Below are 6,000 nucleotides of genomic sequence, written 5' to 3'. Positions count from 1 at the left end.
GTGTCAAATTTTAGGGAACGATTAAATAGAGCAGGTGAATTGGCAAGACAACATTTAAAAGTTGCACAAAATGTGATGAAACGGGTCGTGGACAAGAAATCCAAAGTTTGTAGTTTTGCCAGTGGAGATAAGGTTTTAGTATTGTTACCATTGGTGGGTGAACCTTTAAAAGCAAGGTTTTGTGGACATCAGATTGAAAGGAAATTAAGTGAGGTGAATTATGTGGTAAAAACACCAGATAGAAGGCTCACCGAGTGTGTCATGTGAATATGCTTAAAAGGTACTTTGAAAGGGAAGGAGAGAAAAAGGAGGAGGTTTTAATGATTCTAACTCAAAGTGACGAACCAAATCTAGATGACTGTGAATTTGACATACCTCAAATTAAATTGGAAAATGAGGATGTTCTTAAAAATTGGGATAAATTGTTGAGTTACCTTCCAGAGGAAAAACTGACTGACCTGAAAGAGTTATTGATATCACATGGGCAAGTTTGTAGAGATAAATTGGGAAGTACTAAAATGGCTATACATGATGTAGATGTGGGAAATGCTGTTCCAATCAAACAACATCCATATAGACTTAACCCTTTAAAATTGGCACAGGTGAAGAAAGAGATTGAGAGTATGCTTAAAAATGGCATAATTGAAGTGGGTTGCAGCCAATGGAGCTCACCCATAGTGATGGTACCTAAACCAGAACGGTACCCAACGGTTGTGTGTGGACTATAGAAAAGTTAATGCAGTTACAAGAACGGACTCTTATCCTATCCCACGTTTGGAGGACTGCATTGAGAAAGTGGGACAATCAGCTTTTATTTCCACACTGGATTTTTTTGTGACTCCAGATGGTATATGCCAATTCAAAGTTATGCCATTTGGCATGAAAAACACCCCAGCCACATTTCAACTGTTAACTGACAAAGTTGTTTCAGGATTATCCAATTGTGCGGTATACATCGACGATCTGATAGTTTTCGGCCAGACATGGAAAGAACATTTAAAACATCTGATGGAGTTATTTAATCGACTTCAGGAGGCAGATTTGGTGATGAACCGAGCCAAAAGTGAATTTGGAAAAGCCCAAGTCACTTTCCTTGAGGAGTTTTCAATACCCTCGAGACGAAGGGCAATAATGCGATTTCTTGGCATGAGTGGATTTGATCGAACATTTGTGCAAACGTTTTGTAGCGTGATTGCTCCACTGCTGAACTTGCTGAAGAAATGTCGAAAATTTCAATGGACAGCGGACTTTCAACAGGCATTTGACTGCCTGAAAGCTGTGATAACCAATGCTCCTGTGTTGGAGAATTGCAAGGGACTCTGTGATCAGATTGAACTAAAGTATCTGACTTTAAAGAGAAATGCCGAGGCGTAGAGAAATGGATCGTGCAGAGACCTTCATGTTTAAAGAGACTGTCAATCGAGAAGGATTTCAGTTGGAGGAAGAAAAACGAAAAAAAAATGGACTATATTATTATATCTGTTTGCGTGTGTTGTTTTTTGAAACAAAAATGTATATTTACTGTGTGCATTTCTTAAAGGATAGCGAAAAAGTGAAAAATGATACCATCTTGAAGTTTTTCTTGGGGGGGAGGTGTCATGTGAGAGTACCTTTAAGAAATGGGTGTTTATAAATGGGTATGTATATAAATATCTGTAGTGAGAGTACCTTTCAGAAATGGGTGTTTATTACTGCAGTGATTTCAGAGAGTGGGTGGAGCTCGGCTGTCTGTCAGCTTTTTACTTTCGTTTTATGCTGTTTGCTGCAGGGTGTGTTTTAGTTTCGTTTTCAGAGCTGGATAGCTCAAGTCACAGCCAGAAGGTGTATTAGAGTCTCCCTCTGTAATCTAAAGAATGTAAATCGATCCTTTGGTGATTTAAAACTAATAACTGCTCACAGTAGTGACTTTAACCTGATGTACTTCTGTTTGAAGGTTTTTTTTAAGTCTTCTGGATGTTAAGAGGACAGCTTATGGATTACTTAGTGTTGTATTCTTTGGGGGGTTGTATTTGAATTAAAGGTTGCTAAGATGTTCACTGTTTGTTTTCAAAAGGTTAACTTGAATTCATAGAATAAACATTGTTTTGCTTAAAAAGATACATTTCCATTTCTGCTGTACCACACCTGTAGAGTGGGCCGTGTCCTCCCCATACCACAATCTATTAAAGGTTGTGGGTCAGGTGAACTCCATGATACACTTTGGGGTTCTCTAAACGCTGGCCCATAACACTGTATATTGGTGGGGTCGCTTTTGTTGCTGTTTCTTTGTTTGTTTTTCTTTTAATATCATAATCTTTATTGTCACAAGTAGGCTTACATTAACACTGCAATGAAGTTACCGTGAAAGCCCCGAGTTGCCACACTCACCCTACAGTGCAGAAGTTCAGGTACACAGAGGGAGAATTCAGAATGTTCAAACTTGTTTGTATGATAAAAATGTGGCGAATTAAAAGATTTTAAAAAAGACATTCACTAGGGATTCCTGTCAGTCCCTTGTTGGAATCACGGGAGTCAGCTAGTGGGGCCCATGTGGAACATTAGTCCCTAGGAATCTATAATTTATCTCTGGCATTTGTTCAAACAACAAATATTTTATCAAGTGGAAATTCTCAGTATATATACCCAGAGCCAATACAATGGACGTTTCAGTATGAATGGATGTTACGGTGCTACTTCCTCTTCCTTCTTATTTCTCTCCTCACAACACAGGCACACAGAGTGACGATCCTTCCAACATTTGACAATGGCAGGTGGTAATAGCAGGAGCGATTCCTGGTCAGCTATGTGATGGAAACAATCCATAGCACCAGGCTGCAACATGCATGCAAAAATGTATGCTGCCATAGCAATTCGGACTCCCTGGGTGTGGGTGTTAGTTCATTTGGCTGGGTGGCCAGTGTGGATCAGAGTAGTGCACGGGGTGTGATCCTTGATCCACCTGAGGTGGATTCAGGAGCCGTCTCTTTGACCTACCCATGGTGGAGATTGTGGCATTGTGGATTCGACCCTCCTTGGGGCAGAGAACTGAGATTTTCATAGAATCCCTACAGTGCAGAAGTAGACCATTCAGCCCAACGAGTTTGCACTGACTTTAGGAGATAGTACCCCACCTAGGCCCACACTTCCACCCTATCCCCGTAACCCAGTAACCCTTCCTAACCTTTTGGACACTCAGGGGCAATTTAGCATGGCCAATCCACCTAACTTGCACATCTTTGAACTGTGGGAGGAAACTGGAGCACCCGGAGAAAACCCATGCAGATTCTGCGAGAAAGTGCAAAGTCAACTCAGTCACCTGTGGCTGGAATTGAACCTGGGTCCCTGGCGCTGTGAGGCAGCAGTGCTAGCCACTGTGCCACCGTCCCACTCCTCTTGTGCTTTCTTAAATGATACATCAGTTGAGAAGCTGAGACAACTAGTGGATAGGAATAAGAACGCCCTTGAGTCAAGATCCCTTTATTGTTCTTCTTCCTTCTGTCACTGTGGAAGAGCATATACTTCCAGGCTGAGATTGGAAACTCACTCTGTGGAGGAATTGTGGACCTTCAACTGTTTTCTACCCTCCATTTTACAGTATATTGGACTAACAATGCAAAAGTTGCGAGTTGTGTTCCTATCAGGTGGATGAGGTTAGGTGGATTGTCCGGGCTAAATTACCCATTAGTGTTCATGGATGTGCAGGTTAGGTGGGGTTACAGGGATGCAGCAGGGGAATGGGCATAGGTAGGGTGTAGGTGCAGAGAGTAGGTGCAGACTCAGTGGGTTGAATGGCCTCCTTCTGCACTGTCGGGATTCTATGGTTTCTAGCACCATCCCATTTGATTAATGCCAAGGGGCACTGAATCTCCAGCCCTCCTGACATATTGTCATCAATCCATCTGACTTGTGTCACTAAGACTGCAAAGTAGGCCCCGGAAAAATCTGCTCTGAAGAAGTCATACAGACTTGAAACGTTAACTCTGTTTCTCTCTCCACAGATGCTGCCAGACCTGCTGAGTTTTTCCAGCATTTTCTGTTCTTATTTCAAATAATGCTGAGACCTGCAATGAGTTGGATCCCTGCCTTATTTCCGTGGGACATCCCCCCAAAAATAGGGTAAAAGGAAGTAATTTTTGCTTGATCTCCCAAGTACCTCTGATCTCTCTCTCTCTGCAGTAATCTTTGTTCGCTGCACCATTTTGGTGTTACCTCTACATTTCTCTTTAACTCTGTTCCTTTTAAGCTCAATACACTGTTGTACATGAGCTAGCATCTCCATGCATTTTCATTATATCGAAATCAAGCACATGGTTAGCCGATCAATATTTGTGAGTTCCATCTTCAGTTCAGCACTTGAGCAAATAATCCAGGCTGATACCCACCACGGTATTCAAGGGTGGCATAGGCTTGGTGGGATTTTCTGCTCCTGCCGAAATCAATGGACATTTTTATTCTTATTACAGTATTCAGGAGCACTGGACAGTTTGACCATTGCCCCCTTTTTAAACTTGTATTCCATTGTCGTGGCTATGTAACTACCGAGTGATCTATTTTTTCAAATATTCGTTGACAGGATGTGGGCGTCACTGGCTAGGCCAGCATTTATTACCCATCACTAGTTGCCCTTCAGAAGGTAGTGGTGAGGTGCCTTCTTGAACCAGCCTTCTTGCTGCAGTCCTTGAGGTGTAGGTACACCCACTATGCTGTTAGGGAGGGGATTCCAGGATGTTGACCCAGCAACAGTGAAGTCAGGGTGGTGGGTGACTTGGAGGGGAACATACAGGGCAGCACGGTAGCATAGTGGTTAGCATAATTGCTTCACAGCTCCAGGGTCCCAGGTTTGATTCCCGGCTTGGATCACTGTCCGTGCGGAGTCTGCAAGTTCTCCCTATGTGTGCGTGGGTTTCCTCCGGGTGCTCCGGTTTCCTCCCACAGTCCAAAGATGTGCAGGTTAGGTGGATTGGCCATGATAAATGCCCTTAGTGTCCAAAATTGCCCTTAGTGTTGGGTGGGGTTGCTGGGTTGTGGGGATAGGGTGGAGGTGTGGCTTGGGTAGGGTGCTCTTTCCAAGAGCCGGTGCAGACTCGATGGGCCGAATGGCCTCCTTCTGCACTGTAAATTCTATAAAATACAGGTGGTGGGGTTCCCAGGTATCTGCTGCTCTTGTCCTTTTTGATCATAGTGGTTGTGGGTTTGGAAGGTGCTAAGGAACCTTGGTGAGCTGCTGCGGTGGTGGAGGGTTTGAATGTTTGTGGAAGGGGGAGCAATCAAGCGGACTGCTTTGTCCTGGATGGTATCGAGCTGCTTGAGTGTTATTGGAGCTGCACTCATCCAGGCAGGTGGTGAGTATTCCATTACACCCCTGACTTGTGCCTTGTGGATGGTGGACAGGCTTTGAGGGGTAGTCAGGGGATGAGTTACTCACTGTAGTATTCCTAACTTTGACCTGCCCTGGTAGCCACAGTATTAATATGGCTGGTCCAGTTCAGTTTCTGATCAATTGTAACACCTAGATATTGATTGTGGGGGTTCAGCGATGGTAATGCCATTGAATGTCAAGGGACTGTGGTTAGATCCTCTCTTGTAGGAGATGGTCATTGCCTGGCACTTGTGAGGCGCGAACGTAACTTGCCACTTGTTAGCCCAAGCCTGGATATTGTCCAGGTCTTGCTGCATTTGGACATGGTCTGCTTCATTATCCGAGGAGTAGCGAATGGTGCTGAACATTGTGCAGTCATTCACAAACATCCCCACTTCTGACCTTATGATGGAAGGGAGGTCATTGATGAAGTAGCTGAAGATGGTTGGACCCAGGGCACTAGTTTTAGGAACTCCTGTAGTGTTGTCCTGGAGCTGAGCTGATTGACCTCCAACCACCACAGCCATCCTCCTTTGTGCCAGGTATGACTCCAACCAGTGGAGAGTTTTCCCCCTGATTCCCATTGACTCCAGTTTAGCTGGGGCTCTTTGATGCCATACTCAATTAAATGCTGCCTTGATGTTAAGGGTAGTCACTCTCAC

The sequence above is a fragment of the Scyliorhinus torazame genome, chromosome 4, assembly GCF_047496885.1.
Source record: "Scyliorhinus torazame isolate Kashiwa2021f chromosome 4, sScyTor2.1, whole genome shotgun sequence".
NCBI lineage: Eukaryota > Metazoa > Chordata > Chondrichthyes > Carcharhiniformes > Scyliorhinidae > Scyliorhinus > Scyliorhinus torazame.
Note: the sequence above shows the minus strand (reverse complement) of the source record.